The following is a 12415-nucleotide window of genomic DNA, read 5'->3' on the forward strand; positions in this document are numbered from 1 at the left end:
GGGTTAAATGGGGGTGAGAGTACTACCCTGTCTGACCCAAGGTTGAGAGCAGGTACCCACTCTTTGAGGTCTGATATTACCCTTCCCCCAAAAAACGTGTTTATTTCTTATGTAGAGGGACCTCAGCTTACGCCTGCAATCGTAAGGCAGAAGCACAGTATAACTTCTAGAAATAGGAACCCTTTGGGGTCCCAAAGGCCTGTTAAAGCTCAGGTGATTGATCATGTTAAGGGCTCTCGGGGGATGACGGTCCTCAGGTCCCTGTTGAAGTTGCAAGTTCCATTACACACTTTACTAGGGCCCCTAGGCTCCCTACTGATGTGGCAGTTCAAGATAGCACTAAACGGCCAGTTTATGTGGAACAGGGCCATGGACTGAGGAGCAAAGGTGGCACCATTTACATGGCTGAGGTGCCCAAACTACCCTCTGGGTCATTGGAAACCCATGATTCCTAGATAAATAAGGTTATTTACTGGCTACGTGCACAACGCAATTGTCTTTCAGTCATCCGTGCTGACATCCTCGAGGTGGGCAGACATAGTCAACAATTATTCAAACTGTGACTTAATCTCTATTTGTTTTGTAGATAGTCTCCTGGTGTATAAACGGCCGAACTACCTCTCATTTGGGCATCACACCAACCTTTAAACGTGGCTTGTCCACCAGTGTAATTATCTTAGTGGATGTCAGGTTATGGCCTTTCCTAAAAGATATGAAGGTGGACCCATGTTATGAGAGTGATCACAATCCTTTGCTTCTCATTTCGCATAGTGATGTATTCAGGAGATCACAGAATGACCACCGCACTGTGGTTCCAACACCACTGCTGGATAATAATTCCTTTCGGGTTTGCTGGCCAAAAGTGCTGTCTAATCCCTTCTTGATAAAAGGGATCTATCAGTTGTTTGTTGATGTAATGGCCATATAGGAGAAGTATTATCCTGACTGTAATTTTAAAACCAATGTGTGGTTCAATAAGGATTGTTCTAGCTCTAAAAACAGTCATTGCGACACGTTCCCAGGAGGCAATACAATCAGCTAGACTTACCTATAATAAGACCGTAATGCAAGCAAAGAAAAGCTGGGAAGATTCAATTTGGCATAACCTGCTTAATGCAATTAAAATTAATGACAACGTGACATTCTGGAAGTTACTGTCTAATAGACAAAGAGGGGGCAAGAGCACCACGAGTCATTATATTCAACCTGAAAGCTGGGTGAGTCACTTCTCTAAACTCTATGCCCTACCTTGTAATTTCCCAAACTCATGAACCCTTCTCCCTGCCGATGGCTAGAATGAATTTTTCTCTGGATAACCCAGGACTAGAATGCTTTACTTATGAAGATCCAATTATCTTCACCATGGAGGAAACTATAGCAGCAATCAATTCCCTAACATTGCCCAAGCGCCAGGACCGGAAAAGATTCTGAGGGATTTATATAAATCTGAACCAATAGTATGGTCCTGGTATATAAACATGATCTCGAACAAAATTGCAGCAGGGGGCACAATTCCGAGTACGTGGAAAGGGGCCGAAATAATTCTGATTCATAAAAAGGGCAATGTGAGCTCCCCAGCAAATTACAGACCTATCAGCCTTATTGATAATCTTCAAATACTTTTTGCCAAACAGCTTTTGTGAAGGCTATTAAATTGGGTTCAAGATCATCAGGTGAGTTTTCGCCCAAAAACTAGTACGGTAGGCCAGGTTTTCAGGTTGATGCTTTTATACTGGAAATACATTGCTCTTGCCAAGCAAAATGTATATGTTGTTTTTGTGGACCTTCGATCCGCCTTTGATATGGTCCCTAGAGAAAAACAATGGGAAGTGTTATATAGAATGGGTACTCCTAATAGCATAATTCATCTATTACAACGGTTACATGAGAATACATATGCTCAGGTGAGATGGGGCAATCAGGGAGAATTAACAGAACATATCCCTATTCAGAGGGGGTTTGCCAAGAATGTGTTCTGGCTCCAACCCTATTTACCTTGTTTATAAATGAGGTGGTACAAGTATTGTCTACTTGTCAGAATGATGCCCCCTCTTTAAATTTGCAGAAAATTCCTATTTTACTGTTTGAGGATGATTCTTTACTTATCTCTAAGACCCCTATGGGTCTTCAAATTCTGGATGATAGGTTTACATCATATTGTGCAGATTTTTGGCCTGGAATTGAATGTTAGCAAAACTAAACTAATGGTGTTTAGCCCAGGACCAACTAGGAGATTCACTATTATTCTAGATGGGACCCCCTTAAGTAAGGTTAGATCAATAGACTACCTGCGAGTGAGGATTTCAAATAATCTACAATGGGAGAACCAGATCAGTAAAAGTGCGACACTTCTTCAGCATAGGGCGGGTGCTATCCTGCGTTTTTATAAAAGCTCTGTAACAAAAGAAGTATCTCCGGCCATTAAGATCTATTTGGCCAAGGCGCAGCCACCTATGATGTCGAGATGTGGGGAGTTTACAATGGCAACAGATTGTCTGTGGGCGAAAATAATTTGGCAAGGGCTTTACTTGCGTGCCCTCGTAGCACACCCTTGATCCCGGTTTATTTGGATCTCGGTTTCAATCGTGTTGCTGATTTGATAGCCCTAGGACTCTTGCTTTTTTGGGTAAGGATTTGGACCACCTCTGAGCTTACTGTATATAGGGACTACCTTCTTGACTTTTTAAGAAGACCGAAGGTAGTATCCATTCCATGGTTCAGGCATGTGTCAAAATGGTTTCGCATTTTGGGGCTTGGAAGCTATTGGGAAAATCCACAGAATTTAGGGAGAAACCATAAATCCATTCTGAAAGCTGCTTACTGGTCTTATGTAAAAAAACAATCTTCACTCTTGTACATCACATGGTCGGTTGACTGATCAATTTTGTGTTTTCAAGTGGTACCCCCAATTCGAACCAATGTAGATCTCATACCTTATACACTTGGAAGAGTCTGTATGCTTGTTTCCGTTTTGGATGTTTACCATTGTTGTCCTTAACAGGCAGATGGGGATCGTCCTCAACATCTGACCTATGTAACCTGTTGTAATTGTACTAAATCTGTTGAACATTTTATGTTCTTTTGCCCGGCATACTCCATTCCTCGGCGTAAGTGGATTTGCAAAATTTGCCAGAATTTGGGTATAAGACAACATCATACTGCTTTTAGTATTTTTAAAAGTGATACTTCAATTATTTTAATCTCTGCGGTTAGCAAGTCCCTTGTGGCTGCTTGGTATATACGCATTCTAAATCTTTGTAAATAAGTATGCTATGTACATGAAGTGGGAGTGATTATATTTTATTGTAATTGTTGGATGATTTTTAAATTTTCCCTATGTTCTTAATTATTTATGCTTTTTAAATTGTGCTTTTTATGGTTGCTTTGATGGATATTTTGACCGAATAAAGCTTGTGTTTACCAACGGAAGTCATAATACTGCGAAAAAATATACATCACATTTGTGACTGAGTATCCCATCCGCCAAGGTCGTAATCAGGCCCTAAGTCTGCTGGCTTATCTTGCCAATTACTCAAGGTTGGGACAGGTGAATCCAACAGACTAGACAAACTTACAAATGCGGTTGGTGAGGTCATGGACAGTTTTGGCTGAAAACGACAAAAACGTTGTCTTTGCTCACTTACTTGTGTTGGACACCTTCGGTTAATTCATATAATTTAAAATGCTGGCACGTGGGCTTAAAGACTAGTATATTTTAAAACTGTATTACACAAATTATTTGTTATTGAACGTTCATTCCAGGTACAGTTTAAAGCTATTTTAGACCTCTATATTGCTCACATGGGGCTCGTTTTTAATATTTATTTCATTACATGGCATTGATTGCCTAGTTTTACTCGTGATAAATGTCAAATCAAATGTCACACATCTGGCATTGAACTGTGAATCCAAAGGACACTGAACCATCAAAATGTTACGCATAAGCATTCTGAAACCTTGGCAGCTATGGACAATGTGGTCATTTGTAATAATAAAAGGGTAAGATAAAGAAAGATATCACACCCGTATGTTACATACATGCCACCATTTTAAACTAGAATACTGAGGTATTTTGAAAACTAAATGTGGGAATTTATTTTCTCAATTGACTTCTATTGAAGCAGGGGAAATCTCAGGCGTGAGACATCCAAAGTTAAACAATTTTTCGCTTTCAAAATCGGGACTCTCCCACCTGTATCGGGTCTGTTGGAGTGTATGATACCAAACCCCGTCCCTGAAACGAAGACTAAAGCTCTCGCTTTTCTAACACCTGTGAGCTAAACACTGACCGGGGAAATGTTTATCACAGAAGTAAGCCCTAAAGGACTGGGTGACATTTCAGAGCGCGAGGCTTACCTTTAATCGCTTGAATATTACCAAAAATGCCTGCCTCCTCTGCCCTCCGACGTCCATCACTGTTGTAGCGCACGCGCGGATCAGGAATCGCGCGTGCGCAAGAATAGAAGCCAAAGAGTCAGTGACAACTTTGCAGGCACGATTGTCTAAAATGTGAAAGTTGTATAAATTAAAAAAGCGATCAGGAAGTCAGAAAGCTTGTGTGGTATACCATGACGCTGTGCTATTCTGAATGCCTCACTCGTAAATCGTACACTTAAAAAAGAGGAAACCTACCAACGAAGAGGCAGCGGCCATGCAACTGAACTCTAACCCCGGAAATTATCGCCCCAGCTAAGCGGCCGTTTTGCGTGTTGTTTTCACAGAGATCTTCGATGCCGGTTGTTTTGAAAAGAAGCCTTTACCAGGGTCTGTTATTGACAACCGAGCGACGTCGTCGTCAGTCAAATAGCAGGAGCGCCCCTACAAGGCTTTAGAGCACCTTAACGGGGCGCACAGCCTGCGATCAGGTCGGTGTTCATAGCTGCTAAATTTTCGCATTGCTTATGAGTGACATTTGCATGGGTTTAGGGTACTTATGAGTGCCATTCTGCTGACAAATGTGTGACACGAGTGACACTTTCTCACCAGTAAATCTAGGCAACGAAGTCCGTATAAAAAGCTAAATATCACAAATTACCACTTGAAAAGTGCTTCGTTTTGTCTTCAGAGTTAATTAAAATAAAATGTTCCCCCAGGCATGTATTGTACTGTAGTTCTAAGTGAATAATTATGCACAAAAAGGCCAGGTATGTACCACCCAGTAAAATTGTTTATTGGTGATAAAAAGTAGGTTGGTTGTTTCTCAACTTTATTATCCTTTTTGCTTTATCACCCTCAAAAACATAACAGTTTAAGTTGGTCCTGCAGCAATTCCGTTTGCCACCCTGTGCATGACATATAGATGTTGACACTGGGTGCATTACCACATGAGCATTTGTAAGGTGATTGGTTATGGGTTGTAGTTACACCTAAATCTCTGCAACAAATGAACAACAAATGATTCTAAGAATCAAATCTGAGCTGCAGATTACACACAGTATTCTGCAGTACATACATAAATCACACGAGGTACTGTACCAGTGGTCAAAAGTGGGACATGCTAGGTACGTACTGAGGTCAGTGGACGGTGCTTCAACTCATTGAGGTATGTTAACAGCTGATAAAAGTGTCAAGTTTAGTGTTGTGAAACTATGTACTCAAGGACCTTTGCGGTTCTAGGCGGACTCAACAAAGGAATTACATAACTTGCTGGGTGATGTTAAGGTGTGGTTAACAATGGTTATAATGTGATCAGAATGGAGTGGGTGATCATATTGTGAGGAATAAAGTAAAGACGTCTGCTACAGAGCTCTGTGTGCGCTGTGGTTCTTTGCATGCTCCTGAGCAGGAGAGGACGCCACAACTGGTTGCAAGGAGGTGATCCGTACCCTGAAGAAACAAGACTGCTCTCCCTGAGAGTTCACAACGGCACCGCAAACTGCTTGTGCATGCCATGTGCGCCCAAATCGACAATAAACGATTCAAAGTTGGCGTGTGTGGAGTCAAAGCCCCACTGCAGCCCATATATGGCTTTCAAAAAAGTGGAAGGCCCTGCAGAGGAGGGCATTCAAAAAGCCCACCAAGATACGTTGGGAAGGCTGAAAGAAGAAATACTGTTTTCACCATTACACAGAGCCAACACCAGTACACAGCAAAATGCTAAATACAGTGACAACCAGGTACGATGCAATAAGCTAAACTTGACAATTATCTAGTGCGAGAGCAAGAATCATTACTCAGCATCAAAAAAGAAGATGACCATCTACGACCTCAGTTTGGGCATAATGACTCAAGAGCAGACAGAAGGCGAGTGCTTGCAGAAGGTACAGGTCCAAGTAAACAGCGACAGCTGTCTCAACAGCACATGCTGTCAATGATAGTAGAAAAGAGTGCAAAGTACAGTGCAGCTGTGTTCTGAAGCCACAACTGCTGCCATTCAACACTGCAAAATAGCAAAATATTGGCACCAGATGGATCCTGTGGATCAAGATGTTTGACTTTAGAGATGCCCTAGAAGAAGGAGCTGGCAGGACAATTATTATTAAAGCATTTAAAGAACCTTGCCGGTGATGGAGTAAAAGAAGTTCTGAAGAAATTCTCACAGGCTGATTCAATATTGTACCATCAGATCAAAGAAGCATTGGGTTCCAAGATCAGTCTGATGCCGAATGTTGACTATGAAAGATACATTTTCAATTGAGCGAGACAGCAAGCTGGTGAAATGATGGATGAGTTTGTTGAAAGACTTCAAACACTGCAAGTTTAGTGACTTTAATGACAAAGAAGCTCTACACCTCAGAGTCACCAATGTCTGTTTTTCAGAAGACGAATGTTGAGAGAGCTGCTCAGTCTAGAGAAAATATTAATGGCTGCAAGAGCCAATGAAAGAGTGTTGGAGGCTGGCCTGGTTTGTAGTGGGTAGTTAAGGTACTTACACCTTATACCAGTACACCTCATAGCAGGCCCAGTAATCCCTTATTAGTGAAATGTAGTCAGTGCCTAGAAGCCAGGTTGTCTAGAGGTAGATGTAGGCAGAGCAGCCAAGGCAGAACTAGGAGACATGCAAAGCTCTTGCAGTACCACTGTAGTCACACAATACTCACACACATGAAAGACAATACTCAGTGTTACCAAAAATAAAGGTACTTTATTTTAGTGACCCAATGCCAACATTACTTTGGAGACTGTACTCCCTTAGGAGCTAAGTAAATTACACAATATATATACACTGATAACCAAAAACAGGTATGTAAATAGTCAGGAAATAGTGCAAACTGTGAAAATCACAATAGGTTCAAATGGGCCTAGGGGGAACACAAACCATATACTAAGATAGTGGAATGCGAAAGTCGGTTTCCAACCTAGGAAAGTGTAGTGTGTAGAGGGGTGCTGGAGGTGTAAGAAAACACCAAAGGTAAGTAAACTACACCACCCCATAGCCCAGGAAAGCAGGAGTAAAACACAGCAAGTTTCCTAACAATACACTAGAAGTCATGATAGATGATAGTGCAAGAACCAGAAGAGACTGCAAGAAACCAACAATGGATTCCTGGACCTGAAGACCTGTGGAAGAAGGGGACCAAGTCCAAAAAGCACTGAAGAGTCCAGGGAGAACAGGAGCCCCTGCTTACCCAGATGAAGGTGCAAAAGTGGAACCTCCGGATAAAAGCCAAACTCAGCAATGCACCAAAGAAGACAGCTATGGGGTCCTGGTTGGTGCAGGAGATGTCCCATGTTGAGTGGATGAATGCAGGCTGGTTTGCGTCTCTGGATTCCACCAACAAGCCTTGGCTCACACAAGATTCGCGCTTGGCGGGAAATGGTGCTGCCCGGGCCCAGGAGGGACGTGGAGGTCTCAAATCAGGATGAGGAGATAGAGGGGGTTCTCAGCAACTCAGAGAGCCCCCAGAAGACCAGGCAGCAACCACAGGAGTCCCACAGCTTGGGGACAAAGGAGGTGCAAATGGCGGTCCACGCAGCAGTACACAAAGGGATCCCACGCCGCCAGAGAACAACTCGGGGACCTGTGCGTCGCAGGATAGTGTGCTGGGGACCTGGGCTGTGCTGTGCATGAAGAACTTCTTGGAAAGTCACACACAAACCCTAGCAGCTTCAAAACGCGCGGTGCACGGGGGTACTGTCTGGCACGGGGAGGCAAGCTCTTACCTCCACCAAATTTGTACAGGTGGACCTTTGGGCAGTCAGGGTCAGTTTAGTCCATCACACGTTTTCAAAGATCCATGCTCGTCATCAGGAGAGGGGACCCACAGCACTGGTCGTTGCTGCAGAGAGGTGCCTGCTGAAGCCAGAAAGTGACTCCATCACTCCACGGGAGATTCCTTTGGTACTTCTGGTGCAGGCTGAAGACAGGCAGTCCTCGGAGGATGCACAACCTGGAAACTATTGCAGTTGCTGGCAGGAGCTGAAGTTACAATGTTGCAGAAGTTGCGTTTGCTTCTTTGTTGCAGTTTTGTAGAGTTCCTGGAGCAGTCAGCTTTTGATCCGTTGGTAGAAGATGAAGTAAAGGATGCAGAGGATTCCTGCTGGACTCTTGCAATCCGAATCTGACGAAACACCCAGGGGAAAGACCCTAAATAGCACTGAGAGATGGATTGGTCACCTAACCAGGTAAGCACCTATCAGGAGGGTTCTCTGACATCACCTGCTGGCGCTGGTCACTCAGATGCTCCTAGAGTGCCCCACCAACTTGGAATCCAAGATAGCAAAACCCAGGTACACTCTGGAGGAGCTCTGGGCACCACCTCTGGGGTGGTGATGGACAGGGGAGTGGTCACTCCCCTTTCCATTGTCCAGTTTCGTGACAGTTCAGGGACTGGGGGTCACTGAACCGGTGTAAACTGGATTATGCAAGGAGGGCACCATCTGTGCCCTTCAAAGTATTTCCAGAGGCTCTGGGAGGATACCCCTCCCATGCCTGTAACACCTAATTCCAAAGAGAGAGGATGTAACACTCCTCTCATAAAGGAAATGCATTGTTCTGCCTTCCTGGGATTGAGGTGCTCAACTCCCAGGAGGGCAGAAGCCTTTCTGTGAGGTGGCAGCAGCTGGGCTGCCTGGAAAACCTCAGAAGGCTGTTATGGCAGTACTGGGGGTCCAATGTGGAGCCCCCAGAGTGCATGGGATTGTGCAACTAATACTGGAATCAGTATTGGGGTACAATTCCCAGATGTTAGACACCTTACAGGGCCACATTTAGAGTTACCATTGTGTAGCTGTGCATAGGTTTTGACCTATGTACAGTGCGCACTTAAAATGGCGTCCCGCACTCACAAAGTCTACAAAAATGGGCCTGGACAACGTGGGGGCACCTCTGCTAGTGCAGCAATGACCTCACACACAGTTACTTTCCACCCAGCCTTCAGGGTCTGAAGGTGTGTCATATAGGTGACTTATAAGTGACCTGGTGCAGTGAAAATGGCTGAGAGAAAGTGCATGCACTATTTCACACAGACTGCAATGGCAGTCCTGTAGAAGCCTTTGTATGGGCTCCTAATGGGTGGCAAAAGAAATGCTGCAGCTCATAAGGTTCCCCTGGAACCCCACTGCCGTGGGTACCTATGTACTATATACTAGGGACTTATAAGGGGGGGGTCCAGTAAGCCAATTTGGAGTAAAATACTGGGTTACCAGTATGATAGTATAAATTTGGAAACAGAGAGAGCATAAGTACTGGAGTTCTGGTAAGCAGGACTCCAGTGACACAGTTAAGCATACTGACAAAAACAGTGAAACAGACTGACAAGTAGGCCACAAACCATGTGCACTGAGGTCCTGGCTAGCAGGATCCCAGTGACACAGTTAAAACACACTGACAAACAGGCCAAACATGGGGGTAACCATGCTAGAAAGAGGCTACTTTCTCACATAAACCCCTCCCTCCCCCAAAATGAAGGACAATAAGGCTAGCCTTGGCCTTTGAGACTTTATTGTCTAAGTGGTGATAAGTGGAGAGTAGATCTGCAATAGAGTGGTTACTCCCTTCATCATTCACTGTATGGTTACTTCCTTGTGAGGAGGTAAGCCGCCCTGTTTGGAGATTTTTGCATAGAAAGCAGTGCAAGTGCTTACTCTGAGATTCTTCATTTGTAAGATTTAAGAGGTTTAAAGAGGGGCAGTGCGACTGTCCCTCTGATCGTATGTCAAGACAGGGCTGCTGACCTAAGGATTGCAGTGCTAGACAGGGATGCTGTCTCAGCAAAGCCAGAGCTGGACAAAAAGTTTGTCCATATGGCTCTAAGCGAGAACAGGGTTGCTATTTCTCTTGGGTTGGAGCAGGACAGGGCTGCTGTCCTAAAAACTCCACATACTGACAGGGCTGCTGTCCTATGTTTTTATACATAGTGCAGAGCTGCTGCACTAAAGTTTCTCTAGGAGGGCTGGAGGGTTGCCCCAAATTTACTAAAACAGTGGCATTCTGCTTATCTGGTTTAGTGGTTCCATAGAAAGGGACTTTTACCTCTGGGAGTTTAGCTGTGGTAGCTGTGGGCTCCCTTGATACAAGTTCCACCCCAGGAGAGGTCTATCCTATCACAACAATGGTATCCTTAGTGGTAGGATGGGGAAGGGATACTTTGATACCCTTTTTACCTGTGGGGCAAGGAGGATCCTGAGGCTTCAGGGCTCCCTCTCTACGTTGCTTTTTCATTTCACATGAAATGAGAAGACGCAATTCGTCAGGGATACTCAGTATAGATGCATGGGTCCTTAACTCTATCTCAGTCCACCCTGAGGCCTCTAGGTAATTACCTAAGAGACAGTCTACAAGTAAGCTAATTGATAGCACCACCTGCTCTGGGCCAGTAACTCCACCCCAGCTAAGCTGCACTACAGCTAAGGCGAGAGACTGAGTGGAGTTGTTGACATCAGTAACCTGGTAACTCTGTTCAAGGAGGTGTTGTGCAGATGACAGCAGGCTTTCAGTCACCAAAGTGATATTGGCATCTGTGTCCCTGTAGGCCTGGGCCCCAACACCATTTATCAGAATGTTTCTGCTTGTACTTGTCCATGTTAAGGGGACAAGCAGCCTAGGTAGCAAGACCAATGGCACCAGGTGAGACAGAAACTGTCTTGGGGATTTCTACACCTACCCCAGAAACCTATTATGGACCTGTAAGGAAATACCTCCTTGGCATGGTTACCCCCTGACTTTTTGCCTTTGCCGATGCTATGTTTTGATTTGGAAGTGTGCTGAGGCCTGCTAATCAGGCCCCAGCACCAGTGTTCTTTCCTTAACCTGTACTTTTGTTTTACACAATTGGCACACCCTGGCATCCAGGTAAGTCCCTTGTAACTGGTACCCCTGGTACCAAGGGCCCTGATGCCAGGGAAGGTCTCTAAGGGCTGCAACATAGCTTATGCCACCCTGGGGACCCCTCACTCAGCACAGACACACTGCTTGCCAGCTTGTGTGTGCTGGTGAGGACAAAACGAGTAAGTCGAGATGGCACTCCCCTCAGGGTGCCATGCCAACCTCACACTGCCTATGCAGTATAGATAAGTCACCCCTCTAGCAGGCCTTACAGCCCTAAGGCAGGGTGCACTATACCATAGGTGAGGGCACCAGTGCATGAGCACTGTGCCCCTACAGTGTCTAAGCAAAACCTTAGACATTGTAAGTACAGGGTAGCCATAAGAGTATATGGTCTGGGAGTCTGTCAAACACGAACTCCACAGCACCATAATGGCTACACTGAAAACTGGGAAGTTTGGTATCAAACTTCTCAGCACAATAAATGCACACTGATGCCAGTGTACATTTTATTGTGAAATACACCCCAGAGGGCACCTTAGAGGTGCCCCCTGAAACCTTAACCAACTACCCGTGTAGGCTGACTGGTTTTAGCAGCCTGCCACACTCGAGACATGTTGCTGGCCACATGGGGAGAGTGCCTTTGTCACTCTGTGGCCAGTAACAAAGCCTGCACTGGGTGGAGATGCTATCACCTCCCCCAGGCAAGAGCTGTAACACCTGGCGGTGAGCCTCAAAGGCTCACCCCCTTTGTTCCAGCACCACAGGGCACTCCAGCTAGTGGAGTTGCCCGCCCCCTCTGGCCACGGCCCCACTTTTGGCGGCAAGGCCGGAGGAATTAATGAGAAAAACAAGGAGGAGTCACTGGCCAGTCAGGACAGCCCCTAAGGTGTCCTGAGCTGAAGTGACTCTAACTTTTTGAAATCCTCCATCTTGCAGATGGAGGATTCCCCCAATAGGGATAGGAATGTGACCCCCTCCCCTTGTGAGGAGGCACAAAGAGGGTGTACCCACCCTCAGGGCTAGTAGCCATTGGCTACTAACCCCCCAGACCTAAACACGCCCTTAAATTTAGTATTTAAGGGCTTCCCTGAACCCAAGGATTTAGATTCCTGCAACTTACAGAAGAAGAGGACTGCTGAGCTGAAAAACCCTGCAGAGAAGAAGAAGACACCAACTGCTTTGGCCCCAGCCCTACCGGCCTGTCTC

At 45.2% G+C, this 12415-nt stretch overlaps 2 protein-coding genes across 5 annotated transcripts in view; one reads left to right on the forward strand and one right to left on the reverse strand.

The window, feature by feature from the left end:
- The window catches only part of LOC138296064 (E3 ubiquitin-protein ligase RNF146-like), a 50170-nt gene extending 45636 nt beyond the window's left edge, over positions 1 to 4534 (reverse strand). The window contains exon 1 of the mRNA XM_069234842.1: positions 4357 to 4534. The gene's annotated coding sequence lies outside the window, so the exon portion shown is untranslated. The remainder of the gene's footprint in view (positions 1 to 4356) is intronic.
- A 113-nt stretch (positions 4535 to 4647) lies between these two features.
- Positions 4648 to 12415, forward strand: part of ECHDC1 (ethylmalonyl-CoA decarboxylase 1) — a 234432-nt gene continuing 226664 nt past the window's right edge. The window contains exon 1 of one of the 4 annotated variants that reach the window (XM_069234843.1): positions 4648 to 4865. The gene's annotated coding sequence lies outside the window, so the exon portion shown is untranslated. The remainder of the gene's footprint in view (positions 4866 to 12415) is intronic. The other 3 variants (XM_069234845.1, XM_069234846.1, XM_069234844.1) reach the window with 3 other exon arrangements.

This window comes from Pleurodeles waltl, chromosome 5 (genome assembly GCF_031143425.1).
Source record: "Pleurodeles waltl isolate 20211129_DDA chromosome 5, aPleWal1.hap1.20221129, whole genome shotgun sequence".
NCBI lineage: Eukaryota > Metazoa > Chordata > Amphibia > Caudata > Salamandridae > Pleurodeles > Pleurodeles waltl.